The sequence below is a fragment of the Xenopus laevis genome, chromosome 6L (assembly GCF_017654675.1).
Source record: "Xenopus laevis strain J_2021 chromosome 6L, Xenopus_laevis_v10.1, whole genome shotgun sequence".
Taxonomy (NCBI): domain Eukaryota; kingdom Metazoa; phylum Chordata; class Amphibia; order Anura; family Pipidae; genus Xenopus; species Xenopus laevis.
Window position 1 is genome coordinate 16,801,466 of NC_054381.1, and position 14,152 is coordinate 16,815,617.

Genomic DNA, 14,152 nt, shown 5'->3' on the forward strand with positions numbered 1-14,152 from the left:
GTGCAGGAATATTTTGTTGCATTTTTTTTCTTAAATAAGCTAGCATTCTAGAAAAAAAGTTGCTAAAGTTTTTTTTTTCTCATCCGTGTTTTTTTCACAAATTCGTGTAAAAGTGTAAAAACCTGAAAACCTCTAATACAAAGCATTTCCAAGTAGAAGTTTTCTAGGTCCTCTGGAAGTAATGGGAGCTGCACTGATCCTATGGGACCATTTTTAATCATTTCAGACTTTTAGGTTTTCAGATTTTTATTCACTAGGGTTTGTCTGAAGGATTTTTAGAGGTTTTAGAGGTATTCATATTTTTATTGGATCAGTCAGCGTTACTTTCCATTCATACTTTTGTTATTCGGTTCTTTTAATAAATGTCATGACATTCATGGTTTTAGAGAAAGTGAGTTTAGTAGTAGTGATGGGCGAATTTATTCGCCAGGAGCGAATTCGCAGAGAATTTGCGCGATTTGCAGCCAGAGAATAAATTCGCAAAACGCCCACGAAAATTCGCTGCCTAAAATTCGAGACCCCGGTGCCATTTCATGAATTTTTATAAACGGCGCAAATTCGCCCATCGTTATTTAGTAGTGGTTTCAAAAACCTCTAAAATCACTAAAATTTGACCTTTAATAAATAAGCTTCCACATGCCTGTCTTATTATGGGATATAACTTTCCCCAGCTCTCCAGGGCCTCCAGCCCCATTAGAATGCATAAGAATCCACCCACGAGAATGCCACCTGATATTTAAAAATCTGGCTCCATGTTCTTTATTCCCTCCCAAAAAACATATTTTGTCATGTGGAGAATGTAGATCCTCAATGCTTTATTATAGTAGTATGGCTGACAGTTGCACCGCCATTGTCAGTAGTGATGGGCGAATTTGCGCCGTTTCGCTTCGCCGAAAAATTCGCGAACTTTGCGCGAAATTCGCAAAACGGCGAAAAATTCGCGAAACAGTGCCGGCGTCCGTTTTTTCGGGAAATTTTTTTTTCACGCCGGCGAATTTTTTCCGCGAATTTTCGCGAGCGTTTGGCAAATTTATTCGCTGGCGGCGAATCGCGCAAATTCGCCGCGAATTCGCGTCTGGCGAAGAAATTCGCCCATCACTAATTGTCAGTGACTGTCATGAAAATACTGAAGATTTAGGATTGGTGACAAGCCACCATAGAGCCTGCCTTTTATCCCAATCAGGCTCAATTTGATTGGTAACTTGAGTTGTCTTCCTCCCTGGGTGCAATGCACCATAGTTTTTTTAACTTTGCACCAAGCACTATGTTTCTCTGGATTTCCACAGTAGCCTAGCCTAACCTACAAAACGTTTCCACTGTTGGACTGGCACCCAACCCATACCCAAGTTTTGTTTCTCTTTACTCTTCTTTACTTTGCCTCTGGTTCCAAGACAGGGAGCAGTGGATGAGTGTACTTCCCCAGTCTGACCCCCAACCAACCCTAACCCTTATGGTTAACCAACCCGCACTTCACTATTCCATAGGCATCTGTGCTCCAAAATAGAGCAATGAGACATGTGTCTACATCTAGCCCTTCAAGGTGAAATTGATTCCAGTTTAGGCAACTGAAACAATCCTACCCTCACCTAAAAATGTCCAGAACTTTTTGAGATTCTTCACATTTGCACTCCCTTTTAGTTAGCATTTCCCTTTTATACTGAGGCACTCCTTCATAGTGTGATGTTTATAAATGAACCCTACAACAAGACTAAAATAAAAATGTAGCATTCAGCAACAACAAAAAAATACTTAAAAATATCTTTAAATAGATACAAATATAAAAGAGATTTATGTACCAAACTAACATTTTTAATTGCTCATTTTGCAGGAAAACCCCTCATGTACAGTATATTTTATAAGCACAGCTCCAAACATTATTACCATCACTATGGAAATGTTCATTCCATATAACTAGAAACCAACATCGTACTTGGGGCACGTGCTACATTTATTTCCAACTCATTTGGAACCCATTGATTGTTGGAATATGAATAGTAACAAAATGAAAATGCATTTCTCTGGAAGATATAATTAAAACACATAATTAATATTTTCTCAATAGGATGGATACATTAATTAATTTTCCAATGTAGTCCCATCACAATAATCTACAAAAGAGTGTTTACAAATTCAGGTCATTTTTCATGGTCTGATATCTGCGTAGACTGATCACAAAGATAATTGCAAATTGTGAATTCCTCATGTATGTTATTAATACCTAAGGATGTCAGGAACAATAAAGTTGAAGCAAACACAGGCTGAAACCAAGGATATTCATTGAGGCAAGAGGAAAAATAAATAATCATCTCGGGTCCCTTTAATATAGAGTTCTGTGAAGCTGTTTGAGTTGGTGAGGCCTTAGATGCTTTCATTTAGGCATCTCCAATCTGTTGTTCAGCTACTGCTAATGAACACAAATTCCCAGCATATTTACCAGAGGTTGTAGTAAAATGGAAGTGTTTTGGGAATATTATCCATGTGTGGGAGGAATTCTCACCCCTCTCTGTAAATATCCTTTCTCCTCTGTGTATTAATTTAATTGTGTTCATAGGAATCCAGTATATGTTCTACTTTCTTCTTAATGTTCATTTCTTCTTTTATTTAGCATGCCGCTATTAGTGATGTGTGGGTCACAAATGTTCTGACCTGCCCCCACCCTAACCCATCCGTTTTCAACCCAACCTTGAGGTTGAGAAGAAAATTCACAGCCAAACCCAACCTGGGCACAACCTAATCCTCCAAAAAGTTAACTGACCCACCAACAATGAAGGAGGCCAGCTGCAACACACACACACACACTGGGGGAGGGAAAATATGGCCCGCACCTGACCTGGATAAAATGTGCAGACCCATTTTTCATCTCAAACCCGTCTGTTTCAGCCCACACATCATTAATCCCTATATAAAAACATTCATTAGGGACATGGGAACATTACAGACATATGCTAAATATTTTTAGCTGATAATGTAGTACCTGTTTTTTTTTTTTAAATGCATTAGTTAACAGTGCTGTTCCATCAGAATTCTGCACTGAAATCCATTTTTCAAAAGAACAGATATTTTTTATAATTAATATTGAAATCTGACATGGAGCTAAACATGTTCCCAGGTGCCCTCAGTCATGTGCCGTTTGCTCTGATAATCTTCAATCACTCTTTACTGCTGCACTGCAAGTTGGAGTGATATCACCCCCATCCATTACCCCCCCTATTCATATTTAAAAAAGCAGCTATGCAGTAATATTCTATTGATACAAGAAGAGCTGAAGGTTCATTTAGGAACATAAGAACAACTGCAACACAACTGCTAGTGCAAGAAGAAGAAAACCAGCCTCAATATGGGTAAAAAAAATTGTGTACATCAGACTGGGCCTCATGGACTTATACAGTATTATTACAAACCATAAACTTTACAGGGACATTTAGGGGCCGATTCATAAAGGGTCGAATATCGAGGGTTAATTAACCCTCGATATTCGACTGGGAATTAAAATCCTTCGACTTCGAATATCGAAGTCGAAGGATTTTAGCGCAAATAGTGCGATCGAATGATCGAAGGATTATTCCTTCGATCGAACGATAAAATCATTCGAATCGAACGATTCGAAGGATTTAAATCCAACGATTGAAGGAATATCCTTCGATCAAAAAAATTTAGGAAAGACTATGGGGACCATCCCCATAGGCTAACATTGAGTTCGGTAGCTTTTAGATGGCGAACTAGGGGGTCGAAGTTTTTTCTTAAAGAGACAGTACTTCGACTATCGAATGGTCGAATAGTCGAACGATTTTTAGTTCGAATCATTCGATTCGAAGTCGAAGTCGTAGTCGAAGGTCGTAGTAGCCCATTCGATGGTCGAAGTAGCCCAAAAAACACTTCGAAATTCGACGTTTTTTTACTTCTAATCCTTCACTCGAAGTTAGTGAATCGGCCTCTTATTGTGCTGTTGATCACATTCAAGGGATGAATCTAATCTTAAATAAAGTAGGCTATACACAAAGTGAAGTTCGTTTGCACGTGTCTATCTAAGAAATCTGTTAATTAGAATACTGTAGTTAAAGCCTATGTCTGTATTCAACTCCCACATTGGGAAATAAAAAATGCAGAGACCACTGGGGAAAGGGGCACAATTATTAATCTAAGCAACATTGACTGTACCTTTAACTCTGCGACTGTTAATGAATAGCCCCCACTTACCTTGCCAGCAGACTTGTTCTTATACAATTAAGTGGTCCCCCAATTAGAGCTCAGAAAAGAGCCTCCTTAGATTCAGCTGACCCAGAGATACTGTTTTTCCTACTAATTAGGCTTTGCTGCGGCTCTTTATGCGCTGAGCATGACGCCTGGGAACAAAGTTCTACTTTCAGCCTTGGCGCTACTGTTTACCAACAATTTTAAGAAAGGGTTTTGTTATCATGGGAAACATCAGTAATGTGTGACTGTAATGCTTGGCCGAACACAGCGAACACTAAAGAATGGAACACACAGAGACAACGTTGAAGTAAAAATAGAAATGTGGGAAGACGGTTGGGTTGTGGGTTTTAGAACAAGCATAAACTGTTCGGAAACCTGTCTATACCGCACAAAGTTTTATACTTCGAATTACGGGGAGACTCCATTTTATGCAAATAATTCACCTTTTTTGTAATAACAAAGCAGTAGCTTCTTGTACTTGATCCCAACTAAGATAAAAATAATCCTTATTAGAGGCAAAACAATCATATTGGGGATATTTAATGTTTTTGTAGTAGACATATCCATAAGACCCCTTCTCCACAAAACCCCAGGTCCCAAGAATTCGGGATGACAGGTCCCATACCTGTATATCTAAGTTCTCATCAAGGCATTCAGTGCAATCCTGGGAAAGTACAAACAAATTGAGATGATGGATAACCTCTCCATTCCCCAGCACTCCCCACATACTGTAGGATGAGGCATAATAATTCTCCATGTGGTTTGTTGGTGATGGGCGAAAATTCGCTAAATGCATTGAAGTCAATGGGCGTCAAAATAATTTTGATGTGAGCGACAATTTTTATACGCATGACTATTTTGTCCAAATACATTAAAGTCAATGGGTGTCCAAATAATTTTGATGCACGACAATTTGTATATGCATGGCAATTTTGACGTGCAACAGGTTTTTTTTGTCGTACCAGATTTTTCACTGGTGAATTTTCGCAAAAACATTTGCGGGTGGTGAAACGCTTAAAATCACTGCGAATCCATGCCTGGCGAATTTATTCGCCCATCACTAGTAAGCACTCTTCCCTATACACCTAGAGACAAAGGGACTAATTTACTAACTTATAGGCGCTAAATTGCCCAGGGAAATCATTCATAGCAACCAATTAGAAATTATCAGTTTACTTTAAGTTACAAAATGAAAGCAATTGGTTCCAAATGAGTAGTGCAATTCAGCACACTTATTAGTAAATCAGCATCAATATTTGTTGCAAGAAGTAACCCAAGCCATAGTAAATGAGCCAACTGGCTCTTGAGGAAGATCTATGAACTGTAATGCACTTCACCTGGTCTGAGCTGGCGAAGGCAAGTTTGGTGAAAGAGGTAACGTTCAGTAAAATCCTCATTTTAGTGAATTTACAGAGTAACGCCCATTTGCCAGAGTGAATTGTCGCCTGGCGATAGAGTGCGAATGGACGATAGAGCTATCTCCGCTAGCAAATTGGCGTCTGCATCCATTAGTAAATCGGCAATGTCCCTGGGGGCGGTAACACTGGCGAATTGCTGCCAGCATTTGCCACTTGGCCTTTTAGTAAATCTGTCCCCATCTGTGGCCTTTGACTTACTAGATAAGCCATGGCATAGTGAAGAAAATGTTTAATGGAACATAACTAAATAGTATGAAGTGCAAACTGAGAAACAATAAGTCCCGATATAGGCTTGTAGTTGATGCTAGTGGTAGGCAGGTAGTGGTGGTAAAAGTTTGCAGCTCAAACAAGCTGGATACTAGAGTCATTTCTTCAACAGGTTCTTCTGCCTGCTACTTAGGATCCAACTTTCTCTCTAAACTTCACAAGGAAGAACAGGTGCATAGAGTTCCTGGAGGTCAATGAAAGCCCATGAAGAATTTGAAAAATGTTCTTTCATAACAGCTGTTTCACTATTGCTTTCTTAAAATTAGTCCTCCCTTCAACATGTAAAAGCCATCATGATGTGCAGTATATCAGTGAAGGCATCTACAGCAGTTAGGACTGATCCTGAATTGTAGCTCATAATCTGTTAACCCCCCCCCCCCCACTACTACTATGAGCCAAATAGCCCAGTTTACTACTTATAGAAGAATTACTTGAGTAACAGAAAAGATGAAAATGATATGCTTTACTGTGAAAACCCACTAATCATAGTAAACATTACTGGTCAAAAAGATCTTCTATATATATATATGTTCTACCACTATCAATATTCTTCTGTCGTTGTCATCCAGTGGTATAACTACCAGGGAGGTATAGAGGGTGGCTGCACTGGTGCCTGCTCTACTGGTGGGACCTGCCAGGACACCTGCATTAATGTGGCTAGAATCTACTGCGGACCAATGAGCTCCTCATTGATTTAGGGTTCATTGAGGAAAGCTGAATTTATGGCAAACAAGGGGTCTGGTGCAAAGATATGGCTATGGAGCAAATTTAGCCAGTGCTATTCTTCTATCGATCCATTTTCTAATGTAACCATCCACACACACAGACATACCCAAACTCCTGCACACATTTTTATTTCACGCTGATTTTTTTTAAGGAATTGCAATAAAATAAATTATACATGTAAAAAAAAATATGCAAAGACAAGAATAAGATGATTAGCCCAATTAAAAAGAATAGCAAGAAATGAATAATAAGTCAGAACATTAAAATGTGGTGCTGCTAATAAGATCCTTAACATAATTCACTGTTTCAATAATGAAGTAAAAGTCCACCAGGAGACCCAAAGAATAGCAACTTCGGATTTAATTAAAGATAAAGCACAACCCGATTTTCGTGCCAACTGAGAGAATGACTCATTAAAAAAGAAGCTATTTTACCGGGTTGATGTGAACCTCGCACAAAAGGTCAAATGCTAAACGAGGATGTGTTACTTCTGCTGCAGAATCAAGAAGCTTTGCCTTCTTTCCGTTTTCACTTCCACAATAATGATTGTGAACGGAACACAAAAACATGGGAGATATAGCATCTTTTATCCCGTACATCATGTAGGATAGTCTTTTAAATAGATTTTTATCAAAGAAGATTCCTAAATAGTTAATCGGCTATAGAACCGGCTCTGTATTGCGGGTTACTTCTTTATTGACTGTACGAGACTCATGAACTCTGCCTTAAATCATGACTATGGTAACCAGACAGGCGCTGCTTTTTCCCCTAAGATGATGGGTAAACAACTGAAAATCTTTACAATCAGTGTAAACGGAGGGGAAGAGTAATATAGTGCAGTCAGGCAAATTACGGAGAGCTTTGGCTCTATGCATTCTAATACATTGGGGGAAATGTGAAGAGCAGTGAAGTTTAACCAAGGCCTGAACATGGCTTCAGGAACAAATAAAAATGCTATTTAAAAACGATCACAAAAAAGATAAGGTTTGTGGTATTCAAGATTCATGTATAGAAATTCTGAAACATAGAAGAACTACAATTGTCGCTCAAATGAATATATAAATTTGCTTTCATTTTTGTTGTTTCCATTTATTGAACATGTTTAGTAAATGGAAGGTGTCAGTGATTCCGTCCTGAGATTATGATGTAATAACTCTTCCATATGTAGAGAGAACATGATTAGCAAAAGCTGGTTTCCTCTCTGTGTCCCAGGTTTTGCCAGAGACAAATGACTTCCAGTTGGATAGCTTTGTGGTCACTAACCACTCCATCAGTGCCACAGATGACCATGTAGGCCATGTAGATGTAACTGTGCATCAGTTAAAGCTGTGTAGTCCCTTAATTATTAGATCAGTTCCCTTTTTATACATCAGGATACAGTGACTTCATGGAGCACAACAGGACTATTTACTGTATCATAGAAAGGATTACATTTGCATGCAATAGAAACATCCAGCTCTACACACAAGCGCAACACCTTGTCTGAGCTTCTTCTAACCCAACTCATGGATCAGGTCAGTCGGGACAATAGTCCTTAACAAGCAATATCCATGTTTGCAAAATACAGCCTCCACTTAATATGGTTTTTTTTTGTCTCAAGCACATATGGTTCCTTGTCCTATAATAGGCATGTGATTATCTTACTTGAATCTATTTCCCTAAAGAAGGGCTCTGACTCCAGAACCTGCCCTGGTGGATGCCCTTGTGAATACCCGGGTGGTCGCTAAAATACTTCTGAACAGTTGCCATGAAGTGCTCTGGTTTACTTTCACATTCATTTCTACTGGTTTTATTCAAGAGGAATGCCTTCAGGGAAATAAGCAAAGTAGAAACCCAGGTGAGGAACAGTATATACTTTGTTTTCCTTTTAAAACTGTTTTCATCTTCACCAGAGTCATATCTGGACCAGATCCGCTCCCCATGCCGCTCCCTGACCTCCCTACTAGCCCCAATGACTGCACTTCTTGAAGGAAAAAGGGTACAGGGAAGGGGGCGGTGGAGGGAGGTTGCGGCTGGGGGCTGTTGAAGGTTGGTTGAGTTTGGGGTAGGTTTTTGAAAGGGTGTTGCACCTGGGGTGGGGGCCCCTGACATGGCAAACCTGACATGGCAAACCGGTGAGCCCAAGACCCCCGGTCCAGCACTGATTTTACCATTTTTTCTATACATACAATTTAAATGAAGTTGTTACTATATAAAATGCAGAGGAGGCCAGAAACGATATACAAAATCTATGAGGCCCTCTGGAAAAGATAAAATGCAGGTAGTGTATCCCACCTCGTGAAAATAATTCCCTATAATATAATTCCTAAATATTTTATAGTACTTCTAGCTTAAAAACTGATTACATTCCATACTGATTACATTCCAGAAATTCTCTAAATTAGATCCCCCCAAAAATACTCAAAGGTTGCAGTCAACGTGTCATTTCTTTTTAAAAAGGATACAGCCCCCTTTACTGTAGAGTAGAAAGTCTTGAGCAGGAAGAAGTATAGCAAAAGTAAAAAAGCCAGGCAGAGAAAAGGTAAAGTAGAAGACTTTAATTACCGCAAGAGATGTTTTAGATTGAAGTCACCTTTTTGTACCTTGCCATCATAATGAGACAAGGTGTTGATAGACTGCAAAATGGCCTGCCTTTGCAAAAAGTGCAATTATAAGATTCTCATTTAATAAGTGCTAAGGCTTCTAAAAAGAGAGCTCTTTTCTCTGTCTGCTCACTGGTGCGTTAACTATGCAGTCCTGCTATTCTGTAGAGTGATCCCCCCAACCTTGGGCTTCTGGCTTTCAAAAATGGGAATCATGACTAGCATTTTTATTAACTTGGCTTTTGTACTTGCCAAAGTACACTGCAAAGTCACAGTAATTATCTCACAAAAATACTGTAAACTCACTGTGTTTATAAACAAATCCCTTCTACCCCTCTACACAGGGTTCAGACTTTTAATTTTGGAAAGGACTAAGAACTTGGAAACAGTTTATGGAAATTCACTGAAAAACCGGACTCTTTTGTAAGTACTATGAAGAAGACGGACAACCACGGGTATTTTTATATGAAGGTATACGGCATGAGAAAGGGAAATTTTTAGTGTGTACAATTGCTAATTGTAAAATGTGATTTAGTTAATCCATAAACATCTTCTGTATTTACAATTCAAGCTTTAATTTGTAAAGTACAGTGCTCAGTTATAAAATAAATATCATTGTGTTAATATTAACTTTTTTTTAATATATTAATCATCACAAATGTTGCCTGTACAGGTATGGGACCTATTATCCAGAATGCTCAGGGCCTGGGGTTTTCTGTATAACTGATCTTTCTGTAATTCAGATCTTCGTACCTTAAGTCTACTAAAAAATTATTAATAATAAATAATTAAACCAACAGGCTGGTGTTGCCTCTGATAAGGATTAATTATGACTCAGCTGGGATAACGTACAAGGTATTTTTCTACTATTACAGAGAAAATCATTTTTAAAAATGTTAATTATTTGGATAAAATGGAGTCTATGGGCCTTTTCATAATTCAGAACTTTCTGGATAATGGATTTCTAGATAATGGATTTTAACTAGTAACTACTAGATATCTTGGCTGCTGGTGTCCTTCCAGCTACTGGAAATAGAACACTAAAAATTGCTCTAAAAACTCTAGGTCAAACATTATGAATGTCCGGACTCATCAAGACTTGTTGACCAAGCAAGAAAACGCTAGCAAGCAACAACTTTGATAAAGATTGTTCATTGTTTTGTACACACAACATGTTCATGGGTTAATCTATGCAAAAAAATCAGATGTACAGTATATCAAAGGCTGGTAAAAAGAATATACTACTCAAGAAGGGACAAGAAGAATATCCTCAGGCCCGGATTTGTGGAAAGGCCAACTAGGCCTGGGCCTAGGGGGCAGGATTTTAGGGGGGCGGCATGCTGCCCAATTACACCCACATTGGTTCAAAAACACTGGGCATGTGCAGAAGATACAATAATTTTGTAAATTTCCCGTGCCCAATCCACATTACTCAGGTCCCTATTATGAAAATTTGCAGGAATAAAGGGGGGCATGGGTGACGAACGGCAATGGGCCTAGGGGCGCCCACTATGCAAATCCGGCCCTGAATATCCTACTCAAGAAGGGCCACCATAAACTCAACACAGTTGACATTTTCAATATATTTTTTGTAGATAACTCTAAAGATAACTTAACAGGCACACAATATTGGCAAGTATGTGGCCAACTTTAGATATTCCATTACCTGAAAAGGACATAAATATTGTCATCTGTTTTCCTCTACCCTGCTCACAAGGAAGACATAATCGTCATTACCTGAACCACCAATGTTCATATGTTGCTGAAATCAAGCTAAGAAGATATTGTATCTGCTTCTGGTGCTCTGCTAAATCAGGCAATCCAAGTAAAATATATTCCTTAAATGCAAATATCATTTAATGCTAGGTGTGTATTTACAACTGAGTTGAATGTTATACAATTAGAACCGTTCTGTCCACACAGTGTAAAAACATCACAAAGTGGATATTACCTATAAGGTATCCCATGACAAATATACAGCTCTTGATGTATTTCATCACAACTTCTAATTATGAGACTGCAGCATTGTCTGACTGAATTGTCTCCAGCTGTTCGGATTAGCACAGATCTCCTCTATTGACAGCTATGACCTTTATTTCAGAAAACACTTGTCAGATTGTCATTACCTGGCTGCTTAGTGATGTATTATGGGGTGTATCTGCTTTTTTTGTCCCTGATACATACATGTATATATATATATATATATATATATATATATATATATATATATATATATATATATATATATATATATATATATATATATTTGAATTCTAAATCTCAATCATCTTCCAATGTCCTAAGAATAAGGCTGTTGGGTTTTAAACCCTATATTTAGCGGTTACCATCTTCAGCTCAACACATGCAGAATCCAAATAAGAAAGAAGAATAAGACTAGAAAAGAGAATGGAGCAGAAATATAGATATGAACCCACCATCGCTGAGATTTGAGGTGAGACCCTGTTATATAGAAGCCACAAATAAAATTACAAATAGACAGCTGTCTTAGATACAGGATGAAAGTTATGGATTCTGGGAGTGTCCACACATAATCTCTTTTAAGGGCATAAACATTTATTCCAATGTGCTAGATCAGACCTTTTATGAAAGATTGCTGAGGAACTGCACCCTAGTGAAGTTGGGTGTTGGAGATCTATGGAGTCTTCCTAAGCACACAAAAGCAGCCTGCCAAATGCCACTCAAATATGCAGATGAAGGTATGATATAAGATATGCCTTGTTTATTGCCGGTTTAAGGTTCATATTTTGTATATTTCCCCATTATGGCCAACATTAAATATTCATAAGAATCTGAACTGGGGACTGATACTTTGATACAGTTTTCTGCGTTGATGTGACCAGTAAAGGCTGTATGATTTGTTGTCCTGATTAATCCACTGTTCTGAGAGCCATTGGCAACTAAACACAGTCATTTAAAATGATCACAGGACATATCTTCTTTAATGACCGACCGGCTAAGCCTTAGACCATCACACACTCCTTGATTTATTATTTTTCCACAAATGCAATAACTTCAAATAAAGAGTATGGTGTATTTTGGACATTTAATAATAATACTGTTGGTTATTAGTATAAACAGAAGACATATTTTCTAGCTCCCATCCAAATAAGAAATTGTGCAAAGCACTAATAATGAAGTTGAAGAGCATCACAGATCATTCTTGGGGGTCAAAGCAGAAAGGCATCAAGGAAATTAGAAAATGTTTTATTGGGTTTACCCATGTTATATGGAATTTATTATATACATGAAGAGCCTGCACTTCTCTGCCTTTTATATAAGCTTTTCCTGACTTGCTGGTTCTCTGTTTGTGGGGCTTCATTCACCATGATGGAGACAGAACAAAGAGCAAATGTATCTGTTCAATGAACAAACTGCCAAGTAGCTAATTGTGCTTGTAATGATCAACCACTGATATTGATCTTCTGGACAGGAGATTGACTGGATTAATGGATCCATTTGTCTGATGCCTATTCTGCTTTCTACGATCAATTTCATGTTCTGCCAATTACCAACAGACTAAATGTAGGGAACAATATGACAATCATGGAAGAAGTGCCCAGCATCCTTCCAGTGTTGATGCACTCGAGAGAAAAGTGCCCCTTATACAACTCCAATGAAACAAGACTTGTGTGCTTAATGCACATATACATGTTCATGTCATAAATCACAGTGCAATCCTTTAAAAAACATGGGAGAAAATAAATATGAACAACCATGGAATAAATATGAAGAACCATGAAACAAATGAGACAGTCACTATTGGTCATAAAGAACCTGACATGACTTTAATTATGTTGCCTAGCAATTTAAAATATTTCCTTGAGATACTACAAATAAGCTTATTCTGGGGGGTCTTTAATATGTTTTTTCTTTTTCTTAATTTATACTATAAATAAAAGCTATAGCCAGTTTTCTGCTTATTTTAGTGGATTCTAAAACTAAGGGGCAGATTTATCAAAAGACTTTTTCTTTGATCCAAAGCAATAAACTGTGATCTCAAATATATGTGTTTTTTAAAGCAATTTTTTATCCGGATTTTGAATGAAAAAAATATCCCCCCAACAACATGCTGAGGTTCTATAGAAGTCAATGGAGGTATATCTAAAGCATTCAAGTGAGTTGTTTTTGGACATTTTTCAATACAGGTGTGATTTTATAGCCTCTTACTCTTGTTCACAATGTTCCCTCTGTTCATTTGTTTTTACTATTCTCATTCTGGTTTCTCACTCTGACAACTTATATTCAATCAATTACATTCTTCTCGTTTGCCCCCTTATTTCTATTTTAATACATCTTCATCTTGCCCCTCAGTACTCATGCAGGGAAAATCTGAGTACATTCAGAACCTGATCTGCCCTAGACACCACAAAATTACAGGTGAACCTCAACTCTTTTCTAGCTGATAAATACAGTTTACCCCACATAAACAGGGTCAACTAGGAGATACTGTCCCCTTATTTCTCTCCTCTTTTCCCCATCTGTTTTACACTTATGTCTTCATTTCTCCTCTTAAAATGTCTGTTGCTTTTCCTATGCACTTTTGTCCTGTTTTCAGCTTTTGTTTCAGTATGAGGTAGGGTCTGCATGTAAATAAATGCATTTTGAAGAGGAAAGTGCCTGTGGTATCCCAGAACCCTAGACCTGAAATTCTTCAATTGGCTTTATTAATGAGAAAAAAGTTATGACTCAATGATAAACATTTGCAAAACACTAAGTTGGGTTAAAACATACTTTTATCAAACCTTTAACATGAAAAGATTTGAGGTGGAAATAGTTGTGTACATTTTTTTAAAAATTTCTAATATTCACTAGATAAATATACTGTAGAAAGTAAAATACAGGATGGACACCAATTATGATGTTTTGAGTGAACAGAGAAATAATTTGTCAATTTTTTTAAAATAAAGTAACGTAATTAATATTAAGGACAATGCAAATATGCAT

At 37.8% G+C, this 14,152-nt stretch overlaps 1 protein-coding gene across 1 annotated transcript in view; it reads right to left on the bottom strand.

Annotated features, from left to right (window-relative positions):
• LOC108718467 (receptor-type tyrosine-protein phosphatase N2-like) overlaps positions 1 to 14,152 on the bottom strand; it is a 606,363-nt gene that overhangs the window by 372,011 nt on the left and 220,200 nt on the right. The gene's annotated exons all lie outside the window — the stretch shown is intronic.